Here is a 21659-nt window from a genome sequence, read left to right as displayed (position 1 = left end):
GCTTCAGCCCTTTTCCCCACCCAATATCTTATCATGTTCCCCTTTTCATCTCTCTCTCTCCCAATTATTTAAGTTATTATTTTCCATTGAATTCTTCAATTTTGATACTTTTTCTGTATACTTTTTCAATTTTATCACAAAATTTTTCTACATAATTTGTCAGTTAGCTGAATAATGTTTTCAATATGTGCCATTTTAGGTGTATTATTTTGCATCGAATTCTTCAATTTTATACTTTTATCTATATATTTCTTAAATTTTATCAGAAATATTTTCAAAAAAATCTTCAATTTAATTGGAAATTTTTATACATGCTTTGTCATTTAGTTGACAAATGTTTTCTATCATCTTGTCTGTATAAGGGGATATTAATTTGGGTTTTCTACTGCTGTAATAAGTTCCCCATAAGTTAATGGCTATATCAGCCACATATGGCCTAAATTTTCCTACCTGACCCTCTGGTCCAATGCATTTAAGTTATCTGGTGTTTTACTTTATCTGGAATAAGATCACAAGTCTGTGAACTGTTTTATCTTTTCTTCTACCATCTTTTCTAGCTCCTGTCTCACAGGAGCTGTCCTCCTTTTCTTCTTTCTGTCTCTTAATCTGATCTATAATTCCCTGGCCTTCAATTCTACTGTTTCCTCTAGGGCACATTGCCAAGTCTTACATTTCTCTTTCTGTTGTTCAAGCTGCTCTATAATTTCCTGTATCTTCTGTTCTAAGCCCTGCTTCCTTAATCTTAGCTTCTCTTTATTTTGTAACACTGATATTGAAGCATTTGCCTTAGTCTGACTTGCTAGCTTTAGTAAATTATCCTCTAGAGTTTGTTTCCAAATTTTATCTGTCTCCTTGATGTTCAGTCTGATCTGTGAATTGTTGAATTTGTTTTTCTAGCATCTTTTCCAGCTCCTGTCTCCACCCTTTCCCCTCTCTCTGTTGCTTATTTTGACCTATAAAATCCTGAACCTTTAGTTCTAGTGTTTCCTCTAGGCCATGTTGCCAAGTCTTAACCTCAGACTCATCTATGAATTTCTGAAATTTCTGCTCTAACATCTCTTCAAGCTCCTGTCTCCAACCATCATTCTCCTCTATCTCTTGCTTATTTTGACAAATAAAATCCTTAACCTTTAGTTCCAATGTTACTTTTAACTGTTTTCTAAGGCAAGGAATTTTTTCCCTAGGGCCCTGTCTTTTGACAAGACATAGTATATTAAGAGATTAAATATTGCAATAGTGGTAAATGATAAGGTGTTCATTTCCTTTAATCCACCCCTGTAAACCCATTTGAACTATTATCCCATAAATCCCAAAAGGTATTTATTGTATTTCTCATCTTTAAGTATCAAAGGTTATGTATCTCTTTCTTATCAACGTATTACCTGATCCAGAGCCCTTTGCACCTTTGTCTCCCTCTGCTGTTTGAATCAGAGCACTGCTGTCCTCTCTTATTCTTTTATTCACAGGGAGGGGCCAAGTGTGGAAAGACCCATGGCTTCTGTGTTTCTGTTTGGGTTGCAGCTGGCAGCATGTGCTTTTGTGCTAATCTCAGGAACCTTGCAGTGCAAGCAAGCAGTCAGCAGGTCCAGTCTGGCTGTCTATTTTTTATGTGGATGTGGGGGGAAGGGGCAGGGTGATACTGAGAAGTGAACACAGGAAGGCTCTATTAGGCATATATGCCCAGATCGATTCTCTGTCTGCCAGTAAATTACCCTCCAGGCAGTTGTGCTCTGGGGTCTCCTGTTCCTGACTGCAATTTTAACTTTTCTTATTCATAGCATTTATTTCCAGGATGTGTTCTTTTATATATATAAAATGTTTTCTCACATTGACCACATTTGTAAGATTTCTCTGTAATATGTGTTCTGTTATATATTCAAAGATGACTATAGTATTCAAGTGTTGGGAAGAAGCAAAAGAAACTTGCCCATAGACTATCTTTTTGTTACCAAACTCCATTTCATTATAAGCTAAAACTAAGTTTAAGCCTCAGGTCTTAGGGGTTCCTGAACACTTAACAATATCTGGCCAGCTTTCATTATATTCATGTTTTGTTCCCCAAAACATAATCACTGTTCATAACCATTAATTTCTGTTACTCATATTTTATTTCTAAAAATATAATTCCCATTTCTAACCAAAAAAGATAAAATGACTAAGCTAGGAAAAACCATAAAATACACATTCAGTATCAGTTGACACAGAATAACAGCAGAAAAACATGTGATAGGGATAAAATGTAGCTGTAACTTGGCATAGGACTTCATGGTTTTCACATTTGGAAGCTATATAACTTTCTGGCTTGGGGGGAGAGTGGGGGTGGGATATTACAGCTAAGCTTCTGAGTATATTTTTGTGGCCCTGATTGATCAGTAGTGACATGATTGCAATAAATTTGTATCATTTGCATTGTCCTGTATGTGAGTTGTATTGGACCTCAGTCATGCCATAACGTAAAGGCTTTACCACATTGCTGACGTTCATAAAATTTCTCTCCAGTATGAATAGTTTCATAATGATGATGATGTTGCAAAAGCTTCACCATACTAAATACATTCACAATGTTTCTCCCCAGTACACATTCTTATATAATGGAGAAGACTACAGAATTGTGCACAGACTTTTCCATATTAAATGCACACACAGGGTTTCTAAATTACCATTTCCATTGGGAGGAATAGATTTCATGATGAAGACAACTCTTGTGAAAGCAAACATTTAATTGAGGCTGGCTTACAGTTTCAGAGGTTTAGTCCATTTAATCATAGCAGGAAGCATGGCAGGCATGCAGGCCGACATGATGCTGGGGAAAGAGCTGAGAGTTCTGCATCTTGATCCAAAGGAAGCCAGGAAGAGATTGTCTTCTAGAGAGGAATAGGAGTGGAAGTGGCTGGAACTTCAAAGCCAGCACCCCAATGATACACTTCCTTCAACAAGGCCACATCTCTCCATACTTCTACTCCCTGGGACAAGCATATTCAGACTATCACCTTCCACTTACTTGCCCCCATATGATTTTTCAAACACATGATTATATGGGGATCACACTTAAGCATAGCATAATTAAAAATACATGAACTCTAACTTCAAATGTCCCGATCACCTATAGAAGTCAAAAGACATTAATAGTCCAAAGTTCAAAGTCTTTTCTGAGATTAGCCCCATCAGGTAACTGTCATCACTTATATTTTTAAAAAAAAGGTATATCATATAACTTCAAATTCACAGGACATAGGTCATCATTCTTAAAGGTCATTGTGAGTAAATACAGGACCCAGGCAACACCAAAATTCAGCTGGGTAATCTCCAAGCTCTGAATCTTCATATTTGACGTCAAACTGTTCAATTCTCCAACTCCTTTCTCCTCTGTACAATGCAGCACAATTCTTTTTCTTTGGCTGCTTTTATTCCCTGAGAGCAATTTTACTGAGTAGCTAGACCATTGCTCTGGAATCTCAACATCTCGGGATCTCAAAGATGACGTCAATATTACAGTTTCTTGTTCCAGAATTTAGGATCCAGACATGATCATCTGTGCTCCACGAGTCACTTCTCCAGCGCTTTCCTCTATAGCATTCTAGGATCTGTTCAACTCTACTGCTGCTGCTGTTCTTGCTGTTCATCCCATGGTACTGACATCTTCAATGTGCTGGGTTGTTCTGCTGCAACAAGGCTTCAGGGCTTTCTTCTCACACACTTTCTTCATTGTGCCAAGCCTTAGCAGTTCTGTAGAACACCATCACACCTTCAAAAGCAATACCACCTGTGAGACTCTTACACATAATCAAGTCAAGCTACACCAAAAGGTACAATCTTGGCTATTTCTGGAACACAACTTCTTTGATCTCTCAGAAAAAGCTTACCAGAAGATTTCACCTCAGTGATGCTGGTTTCTTCTTCATCACTGCTATTTTTTACCTATAGTTAACTAGCATCAACTATCTCAGTAGTCCCTTCTATTCTTGCCTCTTAATCCAGAGCCACATGGACAAAGCTGCTGATTTCTGCTGCATTATATTATTATATCACCCAAGCTTTCTATTTCCAGAGTTCCCTGCCTTATTTTGGCTGACCTGGAACTTGCTCAATAGATTAACTTTGAACTCAGAGATCTAAATGACTCTTTCTCTGATTGCTGGAAAAGGGGTTTGTCACACTTTGTCTTTACCTAAGCTTTATTTTACCTAATTTTTTTCTATACCAGGATGACTTGAACCAGAAATCTGCTTCACTCTCATATCTTGGGATTTAAGGCATGTACCATCAAGCCTAGACCTAAGTATTTCATTTTAGATCATAAATTGAAAGCCCAGAATACTAATCACAATCTATCACTTGTAAATTTGAAACACTCTTGTATCTTCTTATGCCCACTTGAAAATAATAACCAGATAATAATAATGCCTAACATGAAATAGTTCTCTTTAGCAAATCTGGAAATCCATGAGTTTAACTGGATGGAATCTTACCCTAACATAACCATTCTTTAATGGTGCCACTTCTTATGGCCAAGCACATTCAAATCACCACCCCATAGTATATCTACTATGAATTATTTTCTGAATTTAAATAGGATTAGGACATGCATAGGCTTTTCCACATTGATTATATTGATAAGGTTTCTCTCTAATATGTGTTCTTTTATGTATTCAGAGACTAATGTGACATGCAAAGGACTTTCAAACTTGAGTACATTGGCAAGGTTTCTGTCCAGTTTGTGTTCTTTTAAGACTTTGGAAACTATAGTGTTGTACATAGGCTTACACACATTCATCACATTCATAAAGGCTTCTCTGAAGTAGTGTTTCAAGTGTTTGGAGAGTATAGTGACATGCAGGCTTTACCATATTCATTGCAATCATATGGCTTCTCTATACTATGTGCTCATTAATGTATTTGTAATTGACTATAATATGCAAAAGTTTTATCACATTGTTGACATTCATAAGGTTTCTCTTGCATGTTTTCTTTGGTGTATTCAAGGATGATTGTGTCCTGGAAAAGCTTTACCTCATTCATTACATTCATACAAATTCTGTACAGTATGTATTCTTTTATGTATTTGATGATGACTGTGATATGCATGAAATTAATACTCTGATCACTTCGAAAGAGTACTCTCTTGAATGTGTTTTATTATGTAGTTGCAGATGGCAGTAAATTGCCAAGGTTTTACCAGAGTGATTACATTAATAAGGGATCTCTCCAGTGTGATTTTTGTGTATGTGTAAAGAACTGTGGCATGCAAAGGCTTTACCACATTGATAATATTAATGTGTTTTCTCTCTTGTCTGTGATCTTTTATGTCACTGCAGATGTGACTTCCAAAGCTTTACAAATTGATTACAATCATAATATTTCTCTCCTGTATGTGTTATTTTATAATGATGGAGACTACAAAGTTATAAAAAGTCTTTACCACATTAATTACATTCGTGAAGTTTCTTTCCAGTAGGGGCTTTTGTTTTCAACACTAGTGGGACATACAAAAGCTTCAGCACATCGACTATATTCAGAGTTTCTCTCCAATATGGGTTCTTTTATGTTTTGGGAGACAATTAACATTTTTATTTTATTTTTTATTATATATATTCTTTATTTACATTTCAAACGTTGTCCCCTTTCCTGGTTTCCCCTCAGAAAATCCCATAACCCATCTCCCCTTCCCTTGTTTCCCAGTCAATCCACTCCCACTTCCCTGTCCTGGTATTCCCCTACACTGTGGCATCGATTCTTCCCAGGACATCTTAAGATTATGAGAGTGCACAGATTGGTAGTTTCATAACATAGCTCAAATGGAGCTAAAATCAAATAAAGGTATCTCTTAAGACACTGTTTCCTTGTCTCTTTCTTAGAGGAATGCCTTACAAACATAAATCAGATAACTGATAATGAGGTACATGGTTTTGTGAGAATATAATAATCATAGATACACTTCAAGGACTGATTTTTTACACTATTGCTTTTCTTTATAGCTTTTATAACATATTAAATTTTCCCCAGAGACATATTTGGATCAGCTTGCACATGAAAATTACCTTTTATGCCTTCTAGAACTTCTACATTGTTCTTCAACATGATGGTCTTCCCAATTGTAGCCTAAAACACAACACCAGAAAATGAATCATACATTATTAGAAATTAGACAAAATTCAAGTTTCTGTGTACTTTCACAGTAATCCACCTGATTTATTCAACTCATTCTTCCTTGTTCTTAACTGAAACAAAAGAAAGTCACCAATAACCAAGAAACATTTGTTCACTTATTTTAAAGCAAAAGATAATACACAGGCTTACCTATAGTAGTGAGGTTCCAGTAGGTTTCCAAAATCATGTCTTTGTAGGGACTTTTCTTGGAAGGATCCAGCAAATTCCACTTTACCCCAGTGAAGTTCACATGCAAATCATCAAAAGTCACTGCATCCTAAAACATCCCAAACATGTGTACAACACACAGCATGATACTGACATGATTTTAAAGTAAATGTATGCTCCATTGACAGTATAATCGTAAAATTTGGGTTGTTCATCCACTTATTTCCTGACTCAGAAGTTATAATCTTATCATCATGTAATTTTTAAAGGTTTATTTATTAATATATGTAAGTACACTGTAGCTGTCTTGGGACACTTCTGAAGAGGGCATCAGATCTCATTATGAATGGTTATGAGCCACTGTGTGGTTGCTGGGATTTGAACTCAGGAACTTTGGAAGAGTAGTCAGTGTTCTTAACTGCTGATCCATCTCTTGAGCCCCCCACCATGTAATTTTTGAGGAAAATTGAATTATAAGGTTCACTTTGTGAGCCCTTCGAATAGGATATAACCTTACTAGAGAAATGTCAACTGAGAGGGAAATGCAGGGGGAAACAGATCAACAGAACTGAGCACATAACCACGAAATTGTATGAACAATTACTACATAAATGGACAAGCTGGGTGCATTTGCTCATGTCTTCAATCCCAGAAGCACAGCCAGGTGAATGCCATTGAGGTGGTTGACAGCGTGGCCTATGCAATGAGTTCCTAGGAGCAAAGGTCACACATTAAGACCTTCACTCCCCTGAAAATATCAACCAAGGAAACAGAAATGAGAGCGAGAACTCATAGCTCTTTACTGAAGCTCCTACTTAGAATTATACATTCACTGAAGTTCTGTATTCATCCTGTAGAAAAAGTGCACCAGTTTAAAGTTCAACAGTAATACAATTTAGTAAAAGGGAATGCATGTTTAAGCAATTACAAATGGAAATCTGCAATGGAAAAGAGGGTGAAATGGTCAGGAAGCAGCAATTGAGAGGTAAATTGAATATATAAATAAATGGGGAAAACGAACAAATGTAACTGCCTGCAGTTACATCAAATGGGTTACCTGGAAGAGAAGCTGGGGATGTATGAGAAGGTGAGGAGAAGAGAACAAGAACAAGACAACAACTGATATACAAGGTTCCAAGTTTTAATGGAAGACTTAGAATTTAAAGTTTCAAGCAAGGCCCTTCCCCCCAAATTCCAGGGTGTGTTCAGGGGAACTTGTTTGTTCACTGGTCATTGGCTCCACTGCTTAGGAAGCTGGATGGGTCACCTGCCTAATTCAGGAATTTGTAGATCTGGAAGAATGAAGAACTTCACCTTGGTCTGAGCATTTTACCCTAGCTGAAGGAGATTCTGGTTAACACTGGAATTCCAATTCAAAGGCTGGGAGAGGAAGACACAATTCCTCCCTTTTGATTTATTAAAAATTGATTGGACTAGGGCAGAAGAGGAAACAGCTGGAAGGTGAACAGAGAAGCAGCTTCCCCCACAGACCTAGAAATAAGACTACTATCCCAATGAAGATATGCTAACTTTGTTGAAATGGATGAAGAACAATCTTCCATCTACTGACAGTTCCAAGTTCACAACTACTGAGTCACATACAGACTTGGAACAGGATTGATCAGGAGAGAGGAAAATGGGGAAAAACAGGGTAGGTAGAGCTTGATTTTTACCCTGGATGCTGTCTCAAAGAGCTTTCTGTAATGGGCCACTTAATGGATCTAGGCCCTCTTTTTTTTAATATTTTTATTTTCTATATTCTTTGTTTACATTCCAAATGATTTCCCCTTTCCCGGATCCCCCCTCCCCATATGTCCCATAAACCTTCTTCTCTCCATCCATTCTCTGATCACCTCCCTCCTTTTTCTCTGTCCTTATCTTCCCCTCCAATGCTAGGTCAATCCTTTCCAGGATCAGAAGCCTCTCCATACTTCTTCATGGGAGTCATTTGTTATGCAATTTGTTCCTTGGGTATTCAGGGCTTCATACAGAAAATGTGGTATATTTACACAATGGAATACTACTCAGCAATTAGAAACAATGAATTCACAAAATTTTTAGGCAAATGGTTTGATCTGGAAAATATCATCCTAAGTGAGGTAACCCAATCACAAAAGAATACACATGGAATGCAATCTCTGATAAGTGGATCTAGGTCCTCTTGATCAGAAGGATTTAACCCAAGGTCTGGGGTAACTAATACTAAAGTGCCAGACACATAATAGACAGCCACAAGGGGACAGTAAATGCTACCCAGAAGATTCCACTGCTTGTACAGAGGAAAAAATGAAAAAGGAAAGGATGGTAGCTGCAAGGCATGTAGCAGGGTTCCAACTCTGCTCTAATCTTCCCTGAAATTAAGACCAGGGTCACACCATCCCCTATACCAGGCTCTAGAACATCTCCCTAGCCCCTTGTGGCTATGACTCTGCAGAGTATATACTGTACTGGGCTTCCACATTCATTTTGCTCAGCTCCATCCACAAATACTCAAGAAACATCCCAAAATGAAGGTACAGACACAATTCTGACAGACAAGTCACTGACACAAGGAACAATAATGACACATCTTAACAATCAACCTTTCAGTCCTGCAGTGGGGAGTCCTCGGGGTCTTGGGGTTCCATTCAAAGCAACAAGATATTTTTCCCAAGTCACAGGGACTCTAAAGACCAATCAGGAACCTATTACAATGCAAACACACCCAGGTCTTTATTATGAGCTCAGTAACAATGACTCTCATCAGTCAACCTTGCATCAGGTAAAAACTGACAGATCAAGTCTAGGAGTGATGGGTTTTTGTTGTGTTGACAGCAAGATTGGGGAATTTCCATACAAGTCAGCATTATAGTATTTTAAAATCACTATGTCTAGCATAATCTTCAGGAACCAAAGAATGGGGCAAAACTATCTGATGGGTAAGCTAACTTTTTTTTTCTATAAGAAGTCTTAGTTATCTACATATAACTTGACCCTGTTGTTGTACCTTGACTGGCTGTTGATGGGGAGAGGGAGGCTATCATACAATGTTTGCTCAAGTGGACTTTGTGCACATTCAAATAATGAGGTTGTTTGGGCTTTACAAACTCGTCTTTGTGTCTGAGCCCCTTATTATCAACAAATACTCCTGTTCAAAAGAAGTCATGCCTGTCAGGAGACTAGATACTTGGTCCAAAAACCTATTTCACTATCTGTTACTGCAGATCCTAATATCAGTTGCCCTTACCCCTGGAACAGAAAGTCAGTGGAAATTTCCTCTCCCTTTGTGCATGCCTTCAATAGATACCACAATCTCCACCTGCTCTTCCTGACTTGCATCATCCCTCTCTCAGTCCCTTCTTGGTCAGAAAATCCTTGTCCAACCACATGCCAAGCCTGAGATAACACAAGGTAAGCTTTTCATAAATTGATCTCATGACTTGTTATCCCAGATTGAATTTTCACAGTTGCTCCAATAATGTACTAAACACCAGAGGCAGATTAACCTTGCTTCTGACTATGTCTCCTTGTGGATTACTAAGATCATCTTTTTCTGCCACTGCTTTTAAATCCTCTCCCAGCTTTTAACATTAGCAAACATTTCCTCTTGAATATACCCTACAAACAGGTCAGTAACAGAGGCAACACTAAACCAATATTCTTTCCAAATCTGGAAATCACACAGTAACTCAGGAACAAAGATCCCAACCAAACAAGATAAACACAGAGACCAGTACCTAGACCAATAATCACCTCAAATGCAGAGGCCTAACCATCAGCATATGATTATAATGAATAACAGCAAGGAATATATGCCACCAAGAAATCCAAGCTGTCCTACCACATCAAGTCCTGAGAAATTAAAACATGTAACAGATATGGTGTAAAAGAAGTTGTTTGAGGGAAGGGAGAGGAGAACCTGGGGAAGGGATAGAGGCAACGAAGAGGAACTATAGAAAGGCAGACAGACAGGGAGTAGTGAGAGAGAGCCATGAGGGTAGAGAAAAGGAATAGACAGGGGGCATGTGCAGAGAACAGAAAGAGAACAAAAGTAGAGTGCTGCTATAGCTCGTGTTCCATATGTATAAAACACACCTGACAATAGCAACAGGTGATGGAGGCAGCTTGCTAAGTCACTAAGGACAGACCATTGAATTTGTCTGTACACTGACAACTACAGAGGGCAACATTCACCCACACAACAGGAAAGGAAGAGAGAATCTTAGGCATTAGAGATGAATAGAAAAAAATGAATGCATGGATCAAAAAACAATTTGGATTCTAAAAGTTCCCTAGGACTAAACAACCAGGAATTCTGCAACATATGAGCAGACAAAAATTACAAGTGATTGGAATAGAAGTAGGAGAATATCAGCTAATAGGTACTGAAAATATTTTCAATAAAATCATAACTGAAGTTTTTCATAAACTAAAGAACAAGATGCTTATTGAGGTACATGATGCATCCAAAATACCAAATAGGGACCATAAAAAGTCCCATTGCTACATTATAATCAAAACATTGTAAACATGTAAAGCAAAAAAAATAAAAATCTGCAACAGAAAACAACAAAAAGAAAACAAAAACAAGTAACATAAAAGTAGACCAATTAGATTCATACCTGCCTCCTCAATGTATGATGTAAAAGACAGAGGGGTTTGCACATGTGCTGCAGATTCAAAGAAACCACCCATGACGCAAGCCAATGGTCCAAATGATTTGGGAAAATTCAGCCATGACAGTAAAGGTATTCAGAAGTCACTGCCTGACTTATCAAGTAAGAAACACCACTAGAAACCTGACAGGTGGTCACATCTGCCTGACGCTTCCCATTCAGCCCCAGAGAGGACTCCCACTCCAGCTCCCACTGCTCAGCCATGTGTTACTCCCCATTGTGGGCAGATATACTGTGCTCACATTGTCTCAATTTCAGAGCTTCCCTGAGGTCCCCTCACAGCACTGAACAGCAGAGTTCAGAGGAGAATACAGAGAACCATTCAAGCCTGCACAGACACAGTGAACTTGCAGAAAGGCACCTGGAAGACCCCGTCTCTGTTTGAATAGCAGGTCCACCTTGATGCCTTGATTGTCCAGTGAGTCTTATCCCTCCTCAAGGTTAAATTGTGGTTCAAGTCCATGGCCAGACCTTTTCCAGATCTCATGAATGGTTTGCACTCCATTAGCATTTGTGCCTGTCTTCAAAGAGGAATCTCAACTCACCCAGCCCTAGGGGAGTACCCGCCATTCCATCTCAGGCTAGTCAGCTGCATGCTCCTCCTGAACAATGATGATTTGGTGTTCACCTAGGTGAACAAGGATCCCGCACTTTCCAGAACCTGACTTTATACCTTGCCTGACCTTTCCTCAAAGCACTTGCTTTCTTCTCCCTGTAATCAAGTGAATATCTTGCATAGAACATTCCTCAGGTTCAGTGCAGCTATCATTTTGACAGAAAAGTGAAAGGGTGCCCAGGCTATAAACTTTAAGGAGTGATTTTTTGGAAGCAATGGTTTTGTTTTGTGGCTTTATGCTGGCCTTGGAGAAACTGAAGCTCCCTTTCACCAGATGGTAAGCCCTTGATTTTCAAGTTTCCCTTGGCAGACAACCATTATTGGATGAAGAAGATAACTGTCTGTGAGACATTCTATTAAATTTCCTTTCGACATACTAAGAGAAATTCATTCTCTCTATGAGATGAGGTATGATTATCTAGAGAGCATTTAATAACATGACTGTCGTTTTTCTCCACCCTGCCACTGTGGACGATGTGCTGACTAACAATAGTTCTTCACTGTGTTTTTCATCTGTTTCCTGGTTTTCTCCTAGGGTAGTTTCATACCTATCATCTGGTGAAAGGGAAGCCACAAAGAAAAACTCTTGTTTACTAAAATCTCCCTTTAGTGTTAATAGCCTCTGCATCCTTCCACTGGTGTGCCAGATTGATACAGGACATCCACCTTGATTTCAGGAATAAGAAGGGGAAGTGCTCTGAGGAAAGCTGAAGCAAGCTATGAATTCAGGTCATGGTGAGGGCAGGATCATTGCCAACAAAGGAGAGGAGTAGGAGGCTGAAGAGTCTGAGTTGGAATAATGTGTCCTGTCCCAGGACTTGGAGAACAGGCACAAATGCTACTGGGGTGCAAGCCAGATCTGAGACTTGTAAAAGGTCTGGCCCCAGACTGGAAGGACACTTTAATCTAGAGGAGGGGTCAAATTCACTGGCCATTCAAGGTCCCCAGTTGGACCTGCCAGTCAGACAATGAGGAGGGTTCTTCCGGGTGCCTTGCTGCAAGTTTGTTTTACCTGCACAAGCTTGAATGGTTCTTTGCATCCTGCTTTGAGTGCTGCTGTTGGATATTGTGAGGTGACCTCAAGCAAGCTCCTAAGTTGAGACATGGCTACTGCAGGATCACTGCCCACAGTGTGGAGGAGTACACAGCTTGAGCAGCCCAAGCAGCAATGGTGGGTCCTTCCCCAGGGCTGGTGGGACCACAGATGGATGAGGTTCTTGGAGGACAGGCAAAAATCCTACTGCTGGAGTGCAAACAAGACCTGAGATATGTAAAAGGTCTGGCCCCAGGATGGCAAGCATATGTTATCCTTGAGGAGGGGTCAGACTCACTGGCCAATTAAGGCCCCGAGGCAAACCTGCCAGTCAATGAGGATGGTTCCTCTGAGGGCCTTGCTATAAGATTATTTTGGCTGCACAGGCTTGAATGTTTCTTTGTGTTCTGCTTTGAGCATTGTTGTTGGGTGCTGTGAGGTGACCTCAAGTAAGTTCTATTTTTGAGACATGTTGACCATGGGGTTGCTGCCCTTAATAAGGAGGAAAAATGGGACCTGGGGTGGTGGGTGTGGGAACAATTGTGGTGTTCCACAATTGCTAGATCAGGCAGTGACCTCTGAATAACTTCACTGCCATTGCTGAATATGTTCAAAATATTTGGACCAAGGGGTTGCTTGTACAAATATCATGGGCAGGTTGCCAAACTTTATAGCCCTAGTTACTCTTGAATCTCAAGTAAGTTCTGCCCTTGGCATTTACCAATTAGGTGTGAGATCCACTTGCAGTTTTTGAGCTGTTAAAAGGCATCTCATGTGTTGGGTAGCCCTCCCATATTAATCTGGGATGTAGAAGAGCAGAATTGACGAGGTAAAGGACTTACCAAGCTTAGGAAATAGTAACAGTAATAGAATTTAGAACAGCTTATGAAGGACTGCCTTGCAAACACCCCACAAATGAGTAGTGTGCTATGCAAGCCAGTTAGAGACTAGGATGATAGATTTCCTGTTTATTCACCAAATTTGTCTAGTTATATGTTTCCAAACCATAACAAAGGAGACAACTATGATGTAGAACTGGTCCTCTATCAGAAAACATATGATATAATTATATGAGCACATCAGATAGAAAGATTCCAGATTATGTGAGGAATGGAAAACCAGATGTCTTAGCATCTTGAGGCCAAGACCTGGCACCCCCACTCACATGAAGATCAGGTGACAGTAGATTCTTTTTATGTTTGATTTTACAGTACCATTATGGAGACTCACAAGGTTTCTTGTCCCACACATTGAGTTTCTGATTAACTCTCAGTCTGAATAATCAGATTCTTTCTAGGGATATTCAAAAGAGCAAAACACTGGAAGAAACACTTCTTCAGTATGCCCTGAGATCCCCTGCAGTAAAAGAGCAGAATTAACTAACCCTCTCCATTCTTAGCCCTACAGAGACACATTCTCTACTAGGTGCACATGAACCCTGAGATATCCTTTCCAGCTAGTGGTAAGGTTCCTCCCAACATTGCTTACCTGAACGTTCCCCATTATCTTAACCACCTTCACAACCAGCAGGTTCTTATCAATTGTATATGTCATTTGATGAACCTAATCTGCATGGTTATCCTATATGCGGGGTGACAAATCTGTTGCAAACTGACAATCATTGATAGTATGGTTGGATCCTGAAATAGTCAGGACAACTTGTCAGGGACCCCTATGGAAGAGTTAGGGGGAAGATTGAAGAAGCTGTAGTAGATGCCAATCCCTTTAAGAAGACCAACGGTAACCTGAGAGCTTGCAGAGACTAAGACATCAACCAAAGAGGTTGGGCTGGTCCATGGCCTAAGGAACATATGCAGCAGAGAATTGCATTATCTGTACTAAATAGGGGAGATATAAATCTACTCCAGTAGAGACTTGATGTCCCAGGGAAGGAGAATTGGAGAGGTGAGGTGGTGGTGGGAGGGTGGATGAGAGGAGAGGAGAGGAGGTGGGGGTGATGAAGCACCCTCTCAAAGGCAAAAGAGAGGAGAAATGGGGTAAAGAACTCTGGGAGGCAGAACAGGATAGTGGGACAACATTTGCAATGTAACTAAAACAGAGAGACAGAGAGACAGACACAGAGACACAGGGACACAGAGATTCTGTTGCATAGAGGGCTAGCCTTATCCAGCAAGTCTTTCCATGAGGCTCTCATGTATGGAGAATGGCATAACTCATTCTCAAATTCAGGAACATACTTGGCAGAGCCAATAACAGCCTAGGGCCTAGGACTTGAGAGCTTTTCCTAAGGCCCCAATGTATTGAGAATAAAATAGAGCTCTTTTTCTAAAGCCAGGTATTATGCTAGGGAGATCTGGTAGTGGTCTAGGGCCAGGGCCTTCCAGACATTTTATATCCTCAGAACCCAACTCTGTCCACCATATGGGGCTGTGCTTATCAGTCCTAAGGCCACTTAGGTTTATTCAATAATGTTTTTGATATAAAATCTATTCTTTTCAGCATTGTTTATGAAACTGCTCCCAAGTTTGTCCTATTGTATGATAGTTTCTCCTGGCTTCATAGAAGTCTCTCATTTCTTTCCATTTTCCCTCTATCAGTAGTATACAAGATGCTATTCTTAAGGGCTTTACTAAGCATAAGATATAGCTTCTCTAAGACCTCCCCACCACAACTTTTATACAATTTACCTTCTACTTCTTTTTTTCATGCTCTTGGATCTTGGACTTTGGAACCTCTCACTGAAGAATACAATATAGAAAGTCCTTTGTATTGGGGCACTGCTGTACTTAAGAAATAATTTCAGAAATGTCTTTGCTATATATATCTCCCATCTATCTAATTGGCTAGATTTGCAGTCTGTTGTCTCTATTTAAATTGTCTAAATTGTAACATGGAGCCTGAACTTCAAAGAATATTAGCTAGGGCTGAATTCATGCTGTCATTAAAGATATTTTTAGTTACGTTTAAATATGTGTAGAGTGATTTCTCCATGGGAAGGCACATTAATTATAAGATGGCTGTATCTTCAGCCTTTTAGAAAAATGTTTCCAAGAAAAGCTTGACTCAGGTCACCTTGCTGCCAGTCTGTTGCTCCCCAGGAAAATGACCTTGCTTTCCTATTGATTAAACTTCCTAAATTCTTTAGTTAAAAGGCTGTACCACAACGGTTTTTAAATTACCCATTGAAGTCATGCGGTAGAGATGACTCCACTGGGTATTGGTTATGTAATGGAATGTGCATACAAAGACCCTGGGCCTTGGAAAAATAACCGGCAATGGACTTGGAGACTTGAAAGTTTTACTAAAATACAAAATTTCTAGAGGTCCCTGTCTGTCCTAGGGTAGAACGGCAGAACTGGGAAGGCATCGGTTGTCAGAGTCATTTGATCTCTGATCTCCCAGTAAAGAAGCTGCCTCTGTCTGTCCTGAGGCCCAACTCAGTTGTCTAAGCTAATGAGGGACTCTAGAGAGACGTAGCAATCTGGAGAACCAGTGGGAAGTTGCTTGCAGGTTCTTTCCTGGATTGTCCTGTTGTAGCTGTAGAGACTGGTGAGGGAGATCAGAAGCCATGTAATGATGAGTATGGGGGGCCACTGTTACCAGACAAGAAGTGTAAGACCCCAAAAACCGAGGGTGCCCCAGCACCCCACACTCCGGAAGGCGACACCCAAATCACTCGCGAGAAACGGTCTCGATGCAATAGCATGAGGATTTCTTTATTTCCAGAATTCTGGGTTCTATAGCCGCCGTGCACCACGCAGGGTCAGAGGACTATGGACCACGAGTGCTGAATTGAGACAGCTTTTATAAGTTTACGACAGAGCCCGAGAATCACAAACCAATCATTTCTTAGCATGGAGAGCCCGTGAAATGCGAGCCAATTGATTTGTACCACTCCATAGTTTGTAGGCCAATCAGTTTAAATTATTGGAGCCCACGCTCAGTGAACCAATTAGTTTCCTATAGTGTCTACAGCTGCGTGAACTCCTGCCTAGGGGTAATGGGGTAAGTTTACAGAAGCAAGATAAGCTTAGCCCATTTTCAGTTACCCTATGGGGCCAGGATCACCTATTCAAGGCCTTTCTGCTAGGTCTAAACAAAGGGCGGGGCTCTGGAATGTGACCTTTTACCTAGTTTCTAACAAAGCGAGATAGCATTTTCAACTACTGATTTCTTGGGGGTCATTAGAATTAGGCTGTATTATTTTCTATCCTTTCAGAAGGAGCAAGCCAACTGAGTCTTATCCACTTGGAGTGAGATAGCCTGTGGGTGAGACTGTGGTTCAGTTTATCCATGTGGTGACTTGGGCAGAGGCCCTTGGCCTCTTATCCTACCAGAGTGTGGATTCCCTGGATGAGTGGGTGAATGGGGGGGGGGGGGGAGATGAGATGATATGTGACAAGAAAACAGTGCAACCCTGGGAGTAGAAAGCCCTGGAGCTTATAATATCACCTTTCCAGTGTGTACACACAAGCATTCTTTGTGAAGTGCAGAGGAAGACAGATTGGAAAACTGAAGGTCTGCTTTTTAGAAAATTTGAATGCATTTCTCATTCAGTTTCATGTGTCAAATTTTATAAATAATTTTGAAAGTGGTATAAAGGAAGTAATAGGGATCATCCTTTGGAATACTTAATCAGAATGTTTTTACCTTTCCACTAACACCATCTACCTTGGCATGATTCAGGGAAATTCAATTTCAGGGTACTAAAGGATTTTCTGAGATGCAGTTATTTCCTACATGTACATGGTGTGGGGTAGGTGGATAGTGCAGCTTCTACATCTTTTGCCATAAACCATATGGCACAAAGCAGACATTAGATTATCCTTCAACATAGTTTTGTGTGCATGCTTAAGTGGAGCTAGGTTTCTGTGAATCCACAACTGAGCCTGAGGGGCTGAAGAGCCATAGCCTACCTTTCTGATAACCTCTGTTCCCAAGAGACCTCTAAAACATGTGGCCTCTGCTTGAAAGACAGATTCGTAGTAGTTGGAAGTCAGAAATATAACAGTTTAAGGGTCACTTTGAAATATTTATTTATCACTTATGAACCCTGTGTTTACATATGTATAATCAAAGCAAAAAAAATAAATCATTAGTCAAGTTTTTCTTGGCAGATTTTTATTAGTTCTTTGGATGAAAACATGTGTTTATTTTTAGGGTTAATGTTTTTTGCGTTTTAAATCCTTGTCTTCATTTTTTCTCAAATACTGTATGCATTCTTGATTGTTGTAGCTTTGTGCTGAGTACAAAAGTCACATTACATCAATGTGTGTACCATTCCTTAATAATTCTATTGAAACTTTTATTGATTTTTTCACAGATATATAGCTTTGTTATCAGCTCTCCTTTTATAAATTTTTATGAATTTTCTTTGGATTGCCTTGAATTTATCTTGCAAAATGATATAGGCAAAAGTTTTTAAAAATACATCATTTTAATAGTGTTTACTGGGGCTGCCATCTTCACTCTGGGATGGACCAGACAGGAAACACCAAGTATACAGAGATATCCCAAGTTTAACATCGCTCAGGACACAGCTGGCCATGCTTCTGCCTGCACCCAAGGCCTGGGCAGCTCTGGGGGTTTTCTGTGTGCCAGCTCTGTTGATGGACGATTGCCCTAAGGAGTGACCAGCACTTGGAAGGGGTCCCCGCAGCTGTCACCATCTTTGCTCCTGGACAGAACAGACAGGCAACACCAGATACACAGAGACAACCTGATTATAACATTGCTTGAGGCAAGGCACACCAAGGCTCCAATGGCACCCAAGAGTAGGGCAGCCAACAGCTGTGACAACAGGACCAACTAACGCCAGAGATAACCAGATGGCAAAAGGCAAATGTAGGAATAATGTTAACAGAAATCAAGGCATTAGGCAGCATCTGAATCCAATTCTCCAACAACAGCAAGTTCTGGATACCCCAACACACCAGGAAAAAGAAGATTTGGATTTAAAATCACTGGTCATGATGTTGTTAGAGGAACACAAGAAAGACATAAATAAATCTCTTAAAGAAATACAGGAGAAAATGGATCAAAAGGCAGAAGCCCTTATAAGGGAAATACAAAAATCAATTAAAGAAATTCAGGAGAATATGGGTCAAAAGATAGAAGCCAATAAAGAGGGAATGCAAACATCACTTAAAGAAATACAGGAGAACTTGGGTCAACAGGCAGAAGTCATGAAAGAGGAAACACAAAAATCTCTTAAAGAATTACAGGAAAATGTCCCCTCCCCCTCCAGCAGCATTGAGCTGGGATTTTCAACCTCTGACCTTCCTGGCTGCCATCCCCTGCTCTCAGCCTGTGATATTCATGGTCTTTGTTCTCTAGAGAACAATACAGGCTGCTGCTCGCACCTGGAAGCCTTGCAGAAGTACTCTCGATCTTAGCAGGCCACCTGCTGAGATTGGAACCTGCCAGTTCTCAGACTTCACCTGGAAGCCTGGGAGGAGGGGTTCTCCCTAAGTTATAAATTGACTAATATTTATTAAAGTTTTGGTCATGATAGGCAAAGGTCATCCTGACTCAGTTCTCTTTCACTGCCCCCTATATATCCCGAGGATTCTCTTTCAGGCCTCCGGTTCACCTGTCACTGCAGGCAGCAACAGGAAAGCACAAACAAACAAGTGAAGGAACTGAGCAAAATCATCCAGGATCTAAAAACAAAAGTAGAAACAACTAAGAAATCACAAAAGGAGACAACTGTGGAGATAGGAAACCTTGGGAAAAATTGAGGAGTCATAGATGCAAACATCAACAACAGAATAAAAGAGATAGAAGAAAGAATCTCAGATGCCAAAGATACTATAGAAAGCATTGACTCAACAGTCAAAGAGAATGAAAAATCAAAAAAGCTTGTAACCCAAAACATCCAGGAAATCCAGGACACAATGATAAGACCAAATCTAAGGATTATAGGTATAGATGAGTGAAGATTTACAACTTAAAGGGCCAGAGAATATCTTCAACAAAATTATGGAAGAAAACTTTTCTAACCTAAAGAGAGAGATGTGTCCATGAACTTACAAGAAGCCTACAGAACTCCAAACAGACTGGACCTGAGCAGAAATACCTACCTTCCCATAACAATGAAAACCCCAAATGTACTAAACAAAGAAAGAATATTAAAAGCAGTAAGAGAAAAAGGCCAAGTAACACATAAAAGAAGACCTATCAGAATCACACCAGACTTCTCACCAGAGACCATGAAAGCTAGAAGATCCTGGGCAGATCTCACACAGACTCTAAGAGAACACAAATGCCAGCCAAGACTACTATACCCAGAAAAACTCTAAATCACCATAGATAGAGAAACCAAGATATTCCATGATAAAACCAAATTTACACAATATCTTTCCATAATCCCAGTTCTATAAAGGATAATAGGGAGAAAATGCCAATACAAGGAGGGAAACTACACCCTGGAAAAAATGAGACAGTAACTTTCTTTCATCAAACCCAAAAGCTATCCACTCAAACATAAAAATAACATAAAAAATAACAGAAAGTAATAATCACTATTCCTTAATATCTCTTAACATCAATGGACTCAATTCCCCAATGAAAACACATAGACTAACAGACTGGATAAACGATACCCTACATTTTGCTGCATTACAGGAAACATACCTCAGTGTCAAAGACAAACACTACCTTAGAGTAAAAGGTTGGAAGACAATTCTACAAGCAAATGGTCTCAGGAAACGAGCCAGAGTAGCCATTCTAATATCAGATAAAATTGACTTTCAACCTAAAGTCATCAAAAGAGACACAGAAGGACACTTCTTGCTGGTCAAAGGAAAAATCCACCAAGAAGAACTTTCAATCCTGAACATCTATGCTCCAAATACAAGGGCACCCTCATTCATAAGAGAAACTTTACTAAAGCTCAAGTACACACATTGCACGTAACACAATAATTGGGGGGTGACTTCAACACTCCACTCTCCTCAATGGACCGATCAGGAAAACAGAAACTAAACAGGGACATATTAAAACTAATTTAAGCTTTGGATTAATTGGATTTAGCAGATATATATATATATAACATTTCATCCTAAAGCAGAAGAATATAGCTATTTCTCAGCACCTCATGGTACCTTCTCCAAAATAGACCATATAATTGGTCACAAGACAGACCTCAGCAACATGGGATCAAACTAATCCCATGCCTCCTATTAGATCACTATGGAGTAAGAGTGGTCTTCAATAGAAACAAGAACAACAGAAGACCCACATACACGTGGAGGCTGAACTCAATGATACATTGGTCAAGGAAGAAATAAATAAATCAGAGACTTTTTAGATTTTAATGAAGGCAGAGCATACCAAAATGTATGGGATGCAATAAAAGCAGTGCTAAGAGGAAAACTCATAGCCCTGAGTGCCTCCAAAAAGAAAATGGAGAGAGCATACACCAGTAGCTTAACAACACAACTGAAAGCCCTGGGGAAAAAAAGAAGCTAATTCACCCAAGAGGAATGGAAGATGGGAAATCATCAAACTCAGGGCCGAAATCAATCAAGTAGAAACAAAGAGAACCATACAAAGAATCGACAAAACTAGGAGCTGGTTCTTTGAGAAAATCAACAAGATAGATAAACCCTTAGCCAGACTAAGCAAAGGGAATAAAGACAGTATCCAAATTAACAAAATTAGAAATGAAAAGGGAGATATAACAACAGAAACTGAGGAAATTCAAAAAATGATCAGTTTCTACTACAAAAGCTTATATTCAACATAACTGGAAAATCTAGGTGAAATGGACAACCCTGGACAGATACCAACTACAAAAATTAGACCAGGAACAAATAGATCATCGAAACAGTTCAATAACTCCTAAAGAAATAGAAGTGGTCATTGAAATTCTTTCAACCAAAAAAAGGACAGAACCAGATGGTTTTAGTGCAGAATTCTATCAGACCTTCAAAGAAGACCTAACACCAATACTCTTCAAACTATTCCACAAAATAGAAACAAAAGGAACACTGCCTAACTCGTTCTATGAAGCCACAATTACGCTGATACCAAAAAACCACACAAAGATCCAACAAAGAAGGAGAACTATAGACCA

The sequence above is a fragment of the Apodemus sylvaticus genome, chromosome 23 (genome assembly GCF_947179515.1).
Source record: "Apodemus sylvaticus chromosome 23, mApoSyl1.1, whole genome shotgun sequence".
Taxonomy (NCBI): Eukaryota; Metazoa; Chordata; class Mammalia; order Rodentia; family Muridae; genus Apodemus; species Apodemus sylvaticus.
The sequence above is the reverse complement of the archived record's forward strand: the minus strand, read 5'-3'. Positions refer to the sequence as shown.